Here is a 16600-nt window from a genome sequence, read left to right on the forward strand (position 1 = left end):
AGTGTTTGTGTGTTTAGAACTCTGAACTTCGAGAAATCCTCTCATGTGATTTTGAGTTTCTTCTTTGCCACTGACCTTTTGTGGATTTATTTACTGTCCCCTTTCCAGTCATTAATTCAAATTTGATCATATTATGATTACTATTGCCAAATGGCCCCACTACCATTGCCTCTCTCGCCAAATCCTGTGCTCCACTGAGAATTAGATCTAAATTTGCTCCCTTACCCGTTGGTTCCAGAAGCAATTGCTCCAGAAAACTGTCATTTATTCTATCCAGAATTTTATCTCTCTAGCATGTCTGCTGTTTCACTTACCCAGTCAATATTGGGGGTAATTGAAATCTCCCATTATTAGTGCACTACCAGTTTGGTTAGCTTCTCTAATTTCTCTTAGCATTTCACTGTCCGTCTCACCATTTTGGCCAGGTGGACGGTAGTTAGTATACTCACTCCTATCACTATACTCTTCCCCAACACACAAGGGTTTTCTACCCATAAAGGGGGTAGATTTTCAAATAGCGCGAATTGGCCTACTTTTGCTGGCGCATCAGGCGCCAGCAAAAGTAAGCTGGATTTTAGTAGATACGCGCGGAGCCGGCGTGCCAGCGGGCCTCTTGCACGCCGGGACGCGACCTGGGGGCGGGTACGGAGGGTGCGGCCACGCCCCCGGACCACCCCGGGCCGTAGCCACGCCCCCGTACCCACCCCCAAAACGCTGCCGACACGCCCCCTAAACGCCGCGACAACTGGGCCCGCCCCCTGACACGCCCCCGACACGCCCCCTCGGAGAACCCCGGGGCTTACGCGAGTCCCGGGGCTCTGCGCGCGCCGGTAGGCCTATGTAAAATAGGCTCACCGGTGTGCAGGGCCCTGCTCGCCTAAATCCGCCCGGATTTGGGCGGATTTAGGCGAGCAGGGCTCTGAAAATCCGCCCCAAAGATTTGAATGTGCATTTAGTCTCATGCAGGATCCTTATCCTTTGGACTCTATGCCATCCTGGACATAAAGCATCACCCCACCACCAAGCTGCTCCTCTCTGTCATTTCGATATCATTTGTACCCCGTTATAGCACTATCCCATTGGTTATCCTCTTTCTACCATGTCTCTGGGATGCCAATTAAGTCTATGTCATCATTCACTGCTATACACTCTAATTCTCCCATCTTACTTCTTAGACTTCTTGCATTAGCATACAAACATTTCAAAGTGTTTTTTTTTTGTTTGTATTTACATTCTGGTTTTCAGTTGACAGGGATAAATTGGAATCTTTTAGCTCTGGTGAGTTTTTAATTATAGGCAAGTGGACTACTTTTCTTATTATTGAAACCTCTCTGTTGGGATGCCCTAACTCTAATGCTTCATTAGTATCCTTTGAAGACACCTCCCTCTGAACCATGCACTGCTGAGCGACTGTCAGTTTGTATTAATACTCATATTGCACACACAGGGCCATATTTTCAAAGAGTTACGCGCACCGGGCCTATTTTAAAAAGGCCCGGCGATGCGCGTAAAGCCAGAGGTCTCCAACAGAAAGGCCATTGCCGCTGTGTCGAAGGATCGCATGCCAGCAGGCTGCCGGCACAGGCAACTTATGCCTGCCTAGGTAAGATAAACATTTTGGGGGGTTAGAGTAGGGCTAGGGCGGAGAAAGGTTAGGGGAAGGGGTGGAAGGTTTGTTTAGGGGGAAGGGAACAGAGGAAGGCAGGGCGGCGCGCCGAGCGCTAGGTGCAGAATTGTGCACTCCTTGCACGCATTGACCCCTGATTTTATAACTTGCGAACGCCTGCACGCACAAGTTATAAAATCAGGTGTACATGTGCATGCGCCGGGTAGCGCGCGAACATGTATGTCGCACGCACTACTTTTAAAATGTACCCCACAGTTTTGCCAATATGTAATAAAAGACATAGACACCAAATTATGTAAATGACTCCCATAGTGGCACATGTGGTGTAACCTTTTAAAATGTATGGACATTGCGCTGGAAACAAGAGGACAACATCTCTAAATGATAGGCTTGATGGACCCTTGGTCTGACCCAGTATGGCATTTTCTTAATGATCTCAAACAAACATTACACTGTTCACAAGGAAAATGGCCCATTTTAGCTTGTGTTATATCTGAGCAAGAAGGTGAATAAAATGCAGAATGGACCAAAATAACCATGGAAATTACAGGTCCTTTTAAGTGCAAACACAGTTTTTTCTTGAAATGTAGGATGTAGACTTCATGCTTCCCAATGCTTTCCAATACATTTTTTGTACTAAACGAATTTGGAGTGTATAAGGCAGTATAAATACCAGATGAAATTCAGTAGCCTTGTTATCAGATTGTAATTCAAGATGATGATGTTACGCACCGCACCCGTGGTCGTCCCGCGCTCAAGACCACTCATCTTCGGGGTCACACAGTGGGTCCCGGTCCTGTTTCCCTCGCGGCCCTCACGAGTCCAGCTAGGCCCCGGCATCCCGCAGCAGTGGTCGCCGGGCCTTCAGTCACACGCCAGGCCCCACACCGGGCCTCGGCGCACCAGCAGCTAGCCACGCCCCTATGTGCGAGCTCACGCGCGGATCAGCCGCCCTGATATAGGTTCTAGGGCGGGGCCTAGTTCCGCAGTGCACTCTGATTGAATGGATGTTAAAAGGAAGTTCCTGGCCTCACTTTCTTGCCTTGGCAATTGGGTCGGTTTGTTCCTGAGATTGCCCTTGCTCATGTTCCTGCTTGCCTGTTCCTAGTCTCGTTCCAGGATCCTTCTGTTCCAGTTCCGATCATGCTTGTACCTGCTTCCTTGCCCTGCTTGTTCCTGTCTTCGTTGTTCGTCTTCCTGGTCTTACCTCAGACTGCCTTTCTGGTAAAGACCTCAGCTTGTTCCAGACTTGCCTGCCTGCCTGCCGCCTGCCAAAGACCTCAACCTGTTCCTGACTCATCTGCCTGCCTGCCGCCTGCCCAGACCTCTGCCTGTTCTTCGACTTTGCCTGACCTCTGGATCTTGACCCTTGCTTCATAGACTATTTCTCAGACTGATTCTTGGACTTGACCTTCCTCGCCTGATCTTGCTTGGTTCTGGCTCTGTCCCTAGCCTTGTTGTCACCAACACTCTTCTAGTTCACTTATCTTCAATCTTTTTCCAGCCTCAAACCCAATAGCGCCAGTCCCTGTGGGCATGTCGGACTCAAACTCTCCCAGGAGACCCTTCGAGGCCCACCTAAGTCCCAGTGGCCCGGGTCCCTATGGGCTCCTCCCGGTGGGACCTCGGGCTTCCAGTGGTGAAGATCTACACTGCCTCTATCTCCTTCAGTACTCTGCCCCCTGGGGTCAGTTCCCGTACTGCCTCAGGCCAGGGGTCCACCCCCGAGCACAACAGGTTGCCAAGGCCATGGACTCAGTGGAGTCTCCTGCCTCCATGGCCCTACCAGGACTGGCCGCTACAGTAAAGCAACACCACCAAGCATTGGAGACGCTGGCTTCCTCAGTGGAGGAGTTACACTCCCAGCTACAAGAGACTGCTATGGCTAACCCTGTGGGCCTCCTGGCCACTATGCTTCCTAGAGCAACTTTGGCACTCCCTGCTCCTGCTAGATACAATGGAGACCCACGCTCCTGTCGTGGCTTCCTTAATCAATGCTTTATGCAATTTGTCCTCCAGCCTTCCTTGTTTTTCAAGGAGATCACGAAGGTCACCTTCATCCTGTCCCGGCTGGAAGGGAAGGCCCTATTGCCAGTCACAATCTACTCCACCTTCGTCAAGGGGCAAGTACCCTCTTGGAATATACGGTGGAGTTCCGACCCTAGCCACAGAACTTGAGTGGCAAGAGAATTGCCTATAAGCCATCTTCTTGAATTGACTCTCGTCGGCTCTAAAGGATGAGCTCTCCATCTGTGAGACTCCCACATCTATAGAGGACTTGATCTCGCTTGCCGGAAGGATCGATCTTCGCCTCCGGCAAAGATGCATAGAAGTAAAGGCTCCACACCCTTCTCCAGTTTGACCTGCAAGTGAACCCTGCACCACTGCAAGGGTCGTAACACCCAATAACCCCAGTAACAGAGGAATAATATTTAAAGGACACTCACAAAAATCCATATGGGAAATTGTATCAGAAAAAATGTGCTCTCACAGTCGCCTGGCTCTTGCCCACATAAGGCTCCAACTAGTATCGTGTATATAGCACACACAGTAACACCACCATCGTCCTCCACAGTGGAACCCATGGAGGTGAATCGGGGATGGTTGTCTCCCACTGAACATTTCCGCCGTAGAAAGGAATGGCTTTGCTTTTATTGTCGCACTTCTGGACATCGTCTGCAGTGCTGCCCGGTTCGTCCGGGAAACTGCATCGCCTAAGCCCAGTGGGGCCCCGAGCTTGGGTACAACTGTTTCTGGCCCTCAACTCCTGCTTCCTGTATCCCTGGGTATTAAGACCCACATGTTCGCTACCACTGCTCTCATTGATACTGGAGCGAATGGCAGTTTCATTATGGACGATATCGTCAAGATTTTGGGAATACCTCTTCAACCATTGGAGGTGAGTCTCCGTATTGCTTCCATCCAAGGAGAACATCTTCCCAGTCTTATCACCCCTCGGACCGTGGCTATTCACCTGTCAATGTGCACACTCCATAAAGAAGAAACTTCCTTCTACGTGTTAAAATGCTCAATGCATCCGGTAATTCTGGGGTTGCCCTGGCTTCAGACTCATGAACCCCAGTTTGACTGGCAGTCCCTGCAGTTGGTATGGTGGGGTCCGAAATGACAAGCCACCTGTCTCCAGCCGGTGTCTCCCGTGATCCCAGTTTTGCAGTCCACAACACTTCCTGGTCTGCCTTCTCAGTATGCGGAATTCAGTGATGTATTCTCATAACAGAAAGCAGACACCTTGCCTCCGTTACATAAGTTCAAGTGTCCCATTGAATTACTGCCGGGCACGATGCCTCCCAAAGGCAGAACCTATCCCTTGTCACAGCCTGAGATGCAAGCTATGTCAGAGTATATAAAAGAAAACTTGGAAAAGGGCTTTATTCGACCATCTGATTCACCCACAGGAGCGGGATTCTTCTTTGTGGCTTTTTAAGGAGGCATACTCCAATCAATCCTAAAGTCTGTTTTATGCTCTATTTTACAGTTTTATGTATGGCCTGTAGAGCTGATATAGTTAATTTTATGTTTTTTTACTGTTTTATGTATTAATATGCTGATTCTACTGTTTTAGGTTATAAGGATTGCAGAATAGCTCAGTCTAGGAGAAAGGAGGAAGTCTGAACAAGTGTTTTGATGTATTTTAGGTTCATTTATGAAATGTCACTTTCAGTTTTAATTTTTTAATTTTTGAGTTTTATATTTTTTTATGTTTTATTTTATTGTTTTACTGTTTATAATGTATTTATTGTTGTAAACCGTTGCGATGGAGTCTGAGTGATGGTATATAAGATCCAATAAATAAAAAAATAAATAAAAAAGATGGTGAGCTCCGCCCTTGTATTGACTATCGGGGTATTAACACTATAACGCATAAGGACCGTTACCCACTACCTCTTATCAGTGAATTATTTGATTGCCTCGAGGGCACCAAAGTATTTACCAAGTTGGACTTGAGAGGTATTCAACCTGATGACATCTGGAAGACAGCATTTAATACTAGGGATGGTCATTATGAATACGTGGTCATGTCCTTCGGGCTATGTAACGCCCCAGCTGTCTTTCAGCATCTCATGAATGAGATCTTCAGGGACCTCCTGTACAAGTTTGTTGTCATCTACCTTGACAACATTCTATATTCTCCAAGGACATCGAAAGTCACCATGAGCATGTTCGTATTCTCCTCCAACAATTACGAGAAAACCATCTCTACACTAAGCTAGAAAAATGTCTGTTTAAACGCACTAGTCTACCCTTCCTAAGGTATGTCATATCTGACCGTGGTTTTTTCATGGACCCCGAGAAAGTCCAAGGAATTCATGACTGCCCCAGCCAGTTGGGCTTCGATCCTTACAACGGTTCCTAGGCTTCACTAACTATTATTGAAGCTTCATTGCTACCTACTCCTCCATGGTTGCCCCACTTACATCGATGACTAAGAAGGGGGCCAATACCCGAGTCTGGATACCGAAAACCATTGCAGCCTTCCAGAGACTTAATGATGCCTTTAGCTCTGGCCCATGTCTCCATCACCCGGACCCTAAACGTCCATTTATAGTCGAGGTAGATGCCTCAGCTTTCAGAGCCAGGGCTGTCTTAAGCCAGCACTCATCCACAGGCAAATTAACTCCATGCTCCTTCTATTCATACAAGTTCACCCCCACAGAACGACGCTACACAGTTGGCGATCATGAACTGTTGGCAGTGAAGTTGGCCCTTCAGGATCACAAGAACTTAGAGCACCTCAAGGAGGCCCAGCTTCTAAACCTCCAGCAGGCCTGCTGGGCCTTATTCTTTGAGAGATTCGATTTTAATCTTTGTTTCCGGCCTGGTTCCAAAAATCAGCAAGCTGACGTGCTGTCTCGTTCCTTTGAACCCGAAGACCTACCAGAAAGTCCCAGTTATATTATTGATTTCGCCTGTATCTCCATAGCAGCATTGACTACTGTTCCAGTCGGGAAGACTGTCATCCCTTGCCGACTCCGAGAGTGGGTCTTAAGATGGGCTCATGATTCAAAACTAGTAGGCCATCCTGGCCATGTGTTATGTTTTGTAAGGATTGGGTGGACCCTTGGACACTGTGGCAGCTGACCACACCCACGGGGGGAAGTCCCATGAGGGGCCACAGGTCAGGCTCAGCTCTGGACACACAAATACAGATTATATCTTTATTTAGACAGTTTGTGAAGCCACCAGAGGTCACAGTCGTGAGTAGAAGATGGAGCCCGGCTGGGCTAGTATTCCTCAGGGCGCAGGAACAGCGGGTCTTCCAGTAGCAGTGCTGTAGTGCAAAGAACTGAGAGAATGAGCACAATAAGACATTCACAGAGACCCCAGTATGAAGAAGCCCCGAGATAGGAAGAACTGGCCCTCGAGGAGCGAGTACCAGATCCCTGGGAGCAGAGACTTGTTGGCATGTACTCACGCAGCAGTTCCACGCAGGAGATGGCAATGGCGCTGGAACGGAGGCAGGCCCTCGAGGAGTGAGTACCTGGTTCCAGGGAAACAGCTCTGAGGAGTAGATGGTAGTAGTACTCACAGATGGTGTCTGTAGTGAATTCTTCTAAGTAGAAGAGGAAATGGACACAGTGAGTCAGGGAACATGGGCCCTCAAGGAGCGAGTATAGGTTCCTGATAGCGACCTGAAAGAAGCAGAGAGGCCCCCGAGGAGCAGGTACCCTATTAGCAGAAAAGAGTCCAATAGAAGTTGAAGGCAGAGTAGCTGGGTACGGAGAGCAAATCCCATCCATAGGAAATCCCTTGCTAACTTAACGGCTAGCAATAAACAGTAGGCTCAAATATCCGGGCAGCGTGATGTCATCAAAGGGGGACGCCCCTGAGGTTCGCGCCGTAGAGGAAATAAGAATGAGGGCTGCGTGGCGCGCGCGCCCTAAGGTACCTGGGGAGCATGGCGGGAGGCAGCACCCAAGCCAGTCCGGGTACGCCGGAGAGGATGGCGGGCAGAAGCCTCAGCAGCCAGAAGTCCACAGGGAGCAGGAGGAGTCGCAGAAAAGGAAAGGTAGGTGGAGTGAAGCCGTCGGGCAGCAACAGTTGCAATACTGTGCCAGGATACTAGAGATGCTACGCCGCCACTACTGGTGGCCCACTATGGTACAGGACTACCTGAGTTAGGTAGACTCTTGTCCCATCTGCGCACAACAAAAACCAACCACAGGAAAGCCCTGGGGCTTGCTACAGCCATTCCCAGCGCCTACAGAACCTTGGTTCAGTATTTCAACTGATTTCATCATGGATCTTCCTCCATCACAAGGCAACATGGTGATTTGGGTCATAATCGACCGCTTGTCAAAGATGGGGCACTTCATCCCGTTACCGTGTCTCCCGTCTGCCCCGGAATTTGCAAAACTGTTCTTGAAAAATATTTTTCATCTTCATGGGCTCCCCAAGGAGACTGTCTCCAATCGGGGACCACAGTTTGTCGCTAAGTACTGGCACTCCCTATGTCAGAAATTCAATATTTCCTGGAGGTACACTTCAGCCTACCATCCTCAAGCCAATGGGCAGGCCGAGAGGATGAATTGGACTTTGAAAGTGTTCCTACACTCATAAGTCAATGACCAACAGAATGATTGTCAGATTTCCTCCCTTGGGCTGAGCTGTCACATAACACTCATGTCACAGCAGCCACCAATGTGTCTCCCTTCTCAGTCTTTGGAAGGCAGCCCCGTCTGCCTCTTCCTGTTCCTGTTACGGTTCAGTCTCCTGCAGCACAATCTATGGCTCTAACCATTCACCAAGTATGGACCTAAGTAAGAGAACGTCTCTCACAGGCTGCTGAGTGCGCTAAACACACCTCAGATCTACATTGAAGACCTGCTCCACTCTTTCGACCTGGCCAGAAGGTTTTGCTGAGTGTCCGCCATATTCATCTCTGACTTCCATCTCATCGGCTGACTCCAAAGCATATTGGTCCTTTCCAAATCCTCAGAAGAGTGGGAGCCGTTTCCTTTCAACTCCAGCTCTCGCAAAGACCCTCCAGCTCAATGCATCTCGGCAGAACCTGATACTTCTCTGCAGATAAGAGAGATCCTAGATGTCCGATGACATCGAGGTAAATGGGAGTATCTCCTCGCTTGGGAGGGCGATGGGGCCGAGGAGAACTCGTGGGAACCCTCTCAGAATATCCTTGACAAGGATCTCCTGAAAACCTTCCATAGACAGCATCCTGAGAAACCCCAGCCGCGTAGGGGGAGGCCTAGAAGAAGGGTACTGTTATGCGCCCCACCGGCGGTCGTACCGCACTCGGGACCGCTCACCTTCGGGATCAAACAGTGGGTCCTTGTCCTGTCTCCTTCGCAGCCCTCACGAGCCCAGCTAGGCCTTGACGTCCCGCGGTGGCGGTCGCTGGGCCTTCAGTCACATGCCAGGCACATGCCGGGCCTCAGCGTCCCAGCAGCTATCCATGCACCTACGCGCTCGCAAGAGCGTGGACCAGCCGCCCTGATATGGGTTCTAGGGCGGGGCCTAGTTCCGTGGCGCACTCTGATTGAATGGATGTTAAAAGGAAGTTCCTGGCCTCACTTCCTTGCCTTGGCAATCGGGTCGGTTTGTTCCTGAATTTGCCCTTGCTTGTGTTCCTGCTTGCCTGTTCCTAGTCTCGTTCCAGGATCCTTCTGTTCCAGTTCCGTTCCTGCTTGTACCTGCTTCCTTGCCCTGCTTGTTCCTGTCTTCGTTGTTCGTCTTCCTGGTCTTACCTCGGACTGACTTTCTGATAAAGACCTCAGCCTGTTCTTGACCTGCCTGCCTACCGCCTGCCAAAGACCTCAGCTTGTTCCTGACCTGCCTGCCTGCCTGCCGCCTGCCAGAGACCTCAACTTGTTCCTGACTTGCCTGCCTGCCGCTTGCCAAAGACCTCAACCTGTTCCTGAATTATCTGCCTGCCTGCCGCCTGCCCAGTCCTCTGCCTGTTCTTCGACTCTGCCTAACCTCTGGATCTTGACCCTTGCTTCGTTGACCACTCCTCGGACTGATTCTTGGACTTGACCTTGCTCGCCTGATCTTGCTTGATTCGGGCTCCGTCCCTAGCCTTGTCATCACCAACACTTTTCTGGTTCGCTTATCTCCAACCTGTTTCTAGCCTCGAACCCGATAGTGCAATTCCAGTCCCTGTGGGCATGCCAGACTCAGACTCTCCCAGGAAACCCTGCAAGGCCCACCTAAGTCCCAGGGACCTCGGGCTTCCAGTGGTGAAGATCTACACTGCCTTTGTCTCCTTCAGTGCTCCGCCCCCTGTGGTCAGTTCCTGTACTGCCTCAGGCCAGGGGTCTACCCCTGAGTGCAACACATGATTTACCCAACAAGCTCTCTTATAAGATTGTTCAATCACTCTTGGAGGGTATGCCCATTCAGCAAAACGTGACTTTGTTTCTTGGTCACGGAAATTATTAGTAATTCTACCTTGCAAATTATCTCCTACTTCTGTTGGGTAAATTAATTTTAATTAAAACACTATTCATTCCTAATTTTCTTTAGGGGTGCTGAAAAGCATCCATAACTGCCCCTTTTTATGTGCAGTTGCTACAAAATGTATGCAATCTAGCAATAGGATCCTCATATTCAGACTGATGGGGATCATCAGTCATGCACATGGACAAACTATTTTCAAACTATAATTCTCTTTTAATCATAATTGAAAATGACCTTGCAGCATTCAAGCTTCTTTCTGCATCTGTCTGTTTGCAATAGAGTCTTCTAATCCTCTTCAAGCATGCAAGGACAGGAACTGGAAGTAATTAAAAGGGCTTTTCATGTCGATTTAACTTAAACTGTTTCTAAGTTCTTATAAAAAATGTGGGAAAGTTACGTATGGTCAACATACAAATGTCAATCAAGCTAAACTTTTGCTTTAAAGGATTAGAACAGACTGATTTAGATGTTGATCTTACATAAAAGTAGTTATTGACCCTTTTAGATAAATACTTGATTATTGTAATCCATGAATTTAGTATGTGTTCTGTAGATAGTCATTGTCAATGAACTTTTTATTTTTGTGATCACACAATACAGCAATATTACAAAGTGAATGTTATTAATAATATAAAATGGGGCAATATGTACAATGTATCCTAAAGGAAAGATCAACAGTAAAGAAATATAATAAAACTGAAATTAAGAATTTATTTGTTTACATTCTTGTCCAATATGGTTCTCAAATAGCTTCACTTCAATCATACCTGTTAATTTCTTAAAGATGGCTATTTCAACAACATGATTTTTCCCATATTCTAACTGAAGTTTGGACCTTCAAAAGTAAAGTATACAATATCTGGCTGATAATATTAATGCATTGATATGATTTTTCTGATTAACAGCATAGATTCTCTTTTAGATTTTTCTAAGAAGGACAGGATCACTCTCAGTCCTGGAACTAAGTCCTTGCACAGTCACAAAGGCCTTGTGGCAGAGAATCTCTGAAAGGAGGAGGATGGACCTTCAGGACCCAATACAGAGATGTTAAGTCTTTCATTGGGCGCTATCTCAACAGAAGCAATTTGGAATGGTGTAGAAACCAAATAAATAGGCTAGACACTCTGGATAGCTGATGTACTACCTACCTGGGATTCTTACATTTCCATGCCATGGATCTTCAATTGCCGTGGTCTCCTAGAGGTAGCCTAGGTGATTTTGATTGGGGTGGGTCAGAGGCCCATGGGGAGGAAGGAGAGTACGGAGAACCAGAGCCAATGGAGACTGAATTGCCAAATGAAAGAGAGGAAAAGCCTGAGCTGATGGACACCTTGGCATAAACATTAATGAAGACACCTAACTAGTATTGCTGTTACAGTCATCAGTGTGTTGAGCCCATTCCACCAGAGCAAAGAGGGTGGGTATTTTACTCCAGGCCTCAGATCCTTTCTCCTGCTCTACACAAAAACTGCTTGATTGCCTTCTATACCTATCAGAAGCTGGCTTGAAGACCAACTCTGTTAGAGTTCATCTGAGTGCAATTGGCGCATACCACCATGGTGTAGATGGCACACCCATCTCTGTACAGCCTGTAGTTATATGCTTCATGCGGGACTGCTTCAGTTGAAGCCTCCCATAAGGCCTCCTGCTGTATCTTGGAACCTCAATGTGGTGTTAGCTCAGCTCATGAAAGCTCCTTTTGAGCTGCTGTGCTCCTGTGACCTGAAGTACCTGATCTGGAAGGTCTTATTTTTGATGGCAGTCACTTTAGTGCACAGGGTCAGTGAGCTCCAGGCCTTAGTGTCTTATCCACCTTACACTTTCCATGATATGGTGGTCTTGTGTAAGCACTCTAAGTTCCTGCCTAAGGTAGTGATGGTCTTCCATCTTAACCAGTCAATTATCCTGCTAACATTCTTTCCCAGGCCCTATTTGCACCAAAGCAAACAAGCCCTGCACAGTTTGGACTGCAAGAGATCCTTAGCCTTCTATCTGTAGTGGACAGAAACCCACAGACAGTCCACCCAACTTTTTGTTTCTTTTGATAGAAATAGCTTGGGCATTGCCATTGCCAAACAGACGTTATAGAATTGGCTAGTAGACATCATCTGCTTCTATTATGCCCAAGTGGTCCTGCATCTTGGGGGCCATGTCAAGACTAACTCTGTTCGGGCCATGGCAGCATCAGTGGTTCACTTGCGAGCAGTTTCCATGGAGATTTGCAGAGCTGTGACATGGAGCTCTCTTCATACATTCATTTCTGAGTATTGCTTGGATAGGGATGGCCAACGTGATAGTAAGTTTGGCCAGTTTGCCCTTCGGAACTTGTTTGAGGTGTAGAACCCAATTCTTTCCTGCCTAGTGACTGTTGTTTAGGTTTAGGCTCTCTCCCCCTCTTATTACCAACAACACCATTATTGTTGTACCCATTGGTACCTAATTTGAGTGTCTGTTGGTCCTCTTTTATGTTGGGGAAAGCCTGTAACTAGGGATTCACACATGTGTGAGGACTCACATCCTGCTGTCCTCACAGAATACCTGTTACGGGTAAGCCACTCTGATTTACCTCTTCTACCCTTGATCTTACTTTGTAAGGAAACAGTACTTTACGTCAGTCACTCACACTACTCATTCACTTCTAATCCAGTATTTTTACTGTTATTTCTCCTGTTTGAAAGTGAATTATCACTTTTTGAGGACTTTGAGTGCACACCAAGAAAGTGCTTCTGCTCTGGTCAAGTTCATCCTCTGTTCTACCCAAATTCTAAACTGCCTCTCACTTTTCTGGCTTGCTCAGTGATATCAAGTGCTATTTTTAATTGACACTGAATGGCATTCTCCAAGCAAATATTGGTCAACTTTCCCAATTCCCTGGGTCAGCTGTACATGAGATTAAGAATTTTTCAGTAATTTTATCTTCGTTATAGCAATGTTTGATATCTTAAATCATACCTGCACTTTAACCCATTCTGGTGATGCTACGCAGATCTCCTTACTGGTTACTAGCGAAGCCGTTTTCATGTATCTCCTGGATACGGCTTCAGAATTCCTCAGGTATCTATGGCAGTCCAAGCTTTTCTGGGATATCTTCGGCCGGTCCATTAATTTTGGGGGTGGACAGTTGCTACCATTGGTCATTTTTCCTAGGTCTTTTTAATTTCAAACTGTTCACGGAGTTTTCTTTTGGGCACTAAACATTTATTTTTGTATTTATTTATTTATTTATGTATTTATTTAACTCTTTTCTATACTGACATTCATGATCATTACTATATCACATCGGTTTACAAAGAACAAGGGTTATAACTTTAACAAACCATTTAAACAAGAAGCAAAGTTACAATCGACAAGGTGGAATAAACTTCGGGGCTAAGATAGCCGGAAACATAGGACAGAGGAAGACAGTTAACAAAGTAAAATTAAAAATTAAAACGTTTTAAAAATACTTAGTGGATGGTTCCTAGCTGCATATATAGTGAAGTGTGGCTAAAGGGTAATTTGCATGTTTCGGAGAGTTTAAGGGAAGGCTTGAAGGAATAGCCAAGTCTTGAGTTTTTTCTGAAATGTTAGATGGCAGGGCTCCAGTCTGAGGTTTGTGCGCATATTATTCCAAATCGCAGGACCCACTGTCATGAATGCCCGGTCTTTAGTCACTGTATGGCATGTAGCTTTGGTTGGGGGGGCTTGCAGAGTTCCTTTGTATGCTTATCTGATGGGTCTAGTAGAGGTGTGGAGTCTGAATGGGATTTCAAGGACGAGCTGTAGTTGTTTGTGAATGGTTTTGTGTATTATGGTGAGGGATCTGTGTAGGATTCTGTAATTTACTGGATGCCAGTGTAAGCTCCGGAGGATGGGTGTGATGTGTTCTCCGCGGTTGGTGTTAGTCAAGATTCTAGCCGCAGCGTTCTGGAGCATCTGTAGTGGTTTGGTGGTGGAGAGGGGGGAGTCCAAGGAGGAGAGCGTTGCAGTAGTCTATTTTGGCAAAAAGCATGGTTTGAAGGAATGTCCTAAAATCATGGAAATGAAGGAGGGGTTTGAGCCTTTTCAAAACTTGCAGTTTATAAAAACAATCTTTGGTTGTGTTGTTAATAGATTTCTTTAGGTTTAGACGGTTGTCAAGGATTACTCCAAAGTCTCTTACATGTGTGATCTGAGTGTTGGGGTGGGTCTGTGGGGGGAGGTTTTCGTGGTTGGGGGAGATGAGGAGGAGTTCGGTCTTGGCAGCATTGAGGACCAGGTTCAAACTGGTGAGAAGGCAGGTGATGGATTGGAGGAAGTTTTCCCAGAATATGAGTGTTTTTGGGAGGGATTCTGTTATGGGGATCAGAATCTGAACATCATCCGTGTAGAGATAGTGTATTAATTTTAGATCTGTTAGCAACTGGCAAAGGGGGAGGAGGTAAATATTGAAAAGGGTAGGTGACAGAGAGAAGCCTTGGGGTACACCTAGCAATGATTTTATGCTGGGTTATTCTTTGTTGTTGATTTTGAATTTGAAGCTTCTGTTGCTGAGGAAGGAGTGAAACCATTTGTGGACCGATCCTGATAGGCCAATGACTGAGAGGCGACTTAGAAGGATGGTGTGGTTCACGGTGTCGAACGCCGCAGATATGTCTAGAAGGGCTAGAAGGAATGAGTGACCTTTGTCTAGGCCCATGATGATATGGTCTGTTAGGGAGATAAGGAGGGTTTCCGTGTTGCGTGATTTGCGGAAGCCATATTGAGATGGGTATAGGATTTTGTGTTCTTCCAGGTACTCTGAGAGCTGAGTATTGACCAGTTTCTCTGTGAGTTTGGTCAGAAATGAGAGATTAGAGATAGGGCGGAAGTTGGAGAGTTCTCTTTTGTCTAAGCTAGGCTTCTTGAGAAGGAGTTTGAGAGAGGCAGTTTTAGTCTGTCAGGGTAGATTCCTTGTGCTAGCGAGCAGTTTATGATGTTGGCCAACGGTCTGGAGATGGTGTCCAGAATAAGTAACAGAGGTTTTGTTGGAATATGGTCTGCCAGGTGGCTGGATGGTTTCAGTCTCTTAAGTAGGGAATCTATCTCTGTTTGTTTCTTCTCTAGATCCTTCTACGGTAGATGGGGGTCTCAGTTTGATCATTGTCAGTTTCAGGTTCTATTTCAGTTTGGTTGTTATCCCCAATTAATAATTCAAGGATTAGAAATATTTTTATATTATTTCTATGTATGATTTTTGTCCTGCCATCCATGGATCTGATTTTATAACTGCTATGGGTGGGTTCATATATATGAATCATCTCGTTTGGATGTTTTTTCCCAGATATCTGCAATCCTTCCTCCTCCTCTGCACTGAAAGTCTTGTAGTAACACCCTATCTCCTACATTTATAATTACTCCTCTAGTTCTCTGATTAAAATGTCTTTTCCTATGTTTAAAATGTTTGGAGGATGTTTGTTGTTTGTTGTGCTATCTCGTATGCTGTCTTGAGTTTTTGCTGATTTTTTCTATCCATGGATCCAGACCAGATGGTGTTTTGTCTGTTTGTTGGCAAATCATATGGCATTTGGGCATTCCTTCCAAAAAGTAAATAAAATGGCGAGTAGTCCAAAGAGCTATGAATATAGCTTTCATATGCCATTACTAGTTCTGTAAGAAATTCTACACACTTCCTGTTCTTTTGCTCAGACAATCTGTGAAGCATTTTGTACATGGTCTGATTAAATCTTTCGCATTGGGCTTTTCCTTCTGGATGTTGGCATAATCCAACTCTTGTTCATATTATAACATTTGCACAACTCCTTTATTATGACTTATTGAAAAGGGGTAGAGTGTTCCCCAAGCTGATCCCATACCCTTGGCCCCTTCCAGCAGTTAGGTAACAGACTAGCAGTGCTCTGCCATGTGTCCAAAGCAATAACCAACTATGGAAGAAATGGGGTGGTGTTTGGTAGAACTGTCCTGGGGCAAGAGCAGGCAGCTTCAAAAGTTGTAAAAAGAAGCATGGGGGAAATGATTGCCCTTGATGACCAGCCCCTGTACATGGGTTTTAAGCATTTGCTTTGGGTGCTAGCCCTGAATTACAAAGTCCCCTCCAGGACTACATATAGTAGGAAAGGTATCACTAGCCTGTGCAATCAGTGCTGTAGTCGCATCCAGGTGAAGCTGGCTAAGACAGAGGGGAGTAGCATGCATTTCACCAGTGATATCTGGACTGCCATGAATGCTACATACTCTTACCTTTCCCTGGTGACACAATTGTGGGACCTGGCTGACGCAGGGGCAGACAGCAGCTCTAGTGGGGACCAAGCATCAGAGTACAGGTGGGCTTTGCTGCACAGCCAGATGATGGATGAGGCCCATACCTTATGCAATATTCTATCAGCGACAAGAGAGGTACTGGAGGGTTGGCAGCTGGACCGGAGAACCAGGAATCTTCAGGCAGGTCTCTTTGTCATAGACAATAGCCAAAATATGGTTAAGACCATTTACGATGGGGGCTTTCAGGGTATCTGATGTTTTGCACACAATTTGCACTTGGCAGTAAAGTGTGCCCTGGGGCTGGGATCCAAGGACCAT

This window comes from Rhinatrema bivittatum, unplaced genomic scaffold (genome assembly GCF_901001135.1).
Source record: "Rhinatrema bivittatum unplaced genomic scaffold, aRhiBiv1.1, whole genome shotgun sequence".
Classification (NCBI taxonomy): Eukaryota; Metazoa; Chordata; class Amphibia; order Gymnophiona; family Rhinatrematidae; genus Rhinatrema; species Rhinatrema bivittatum.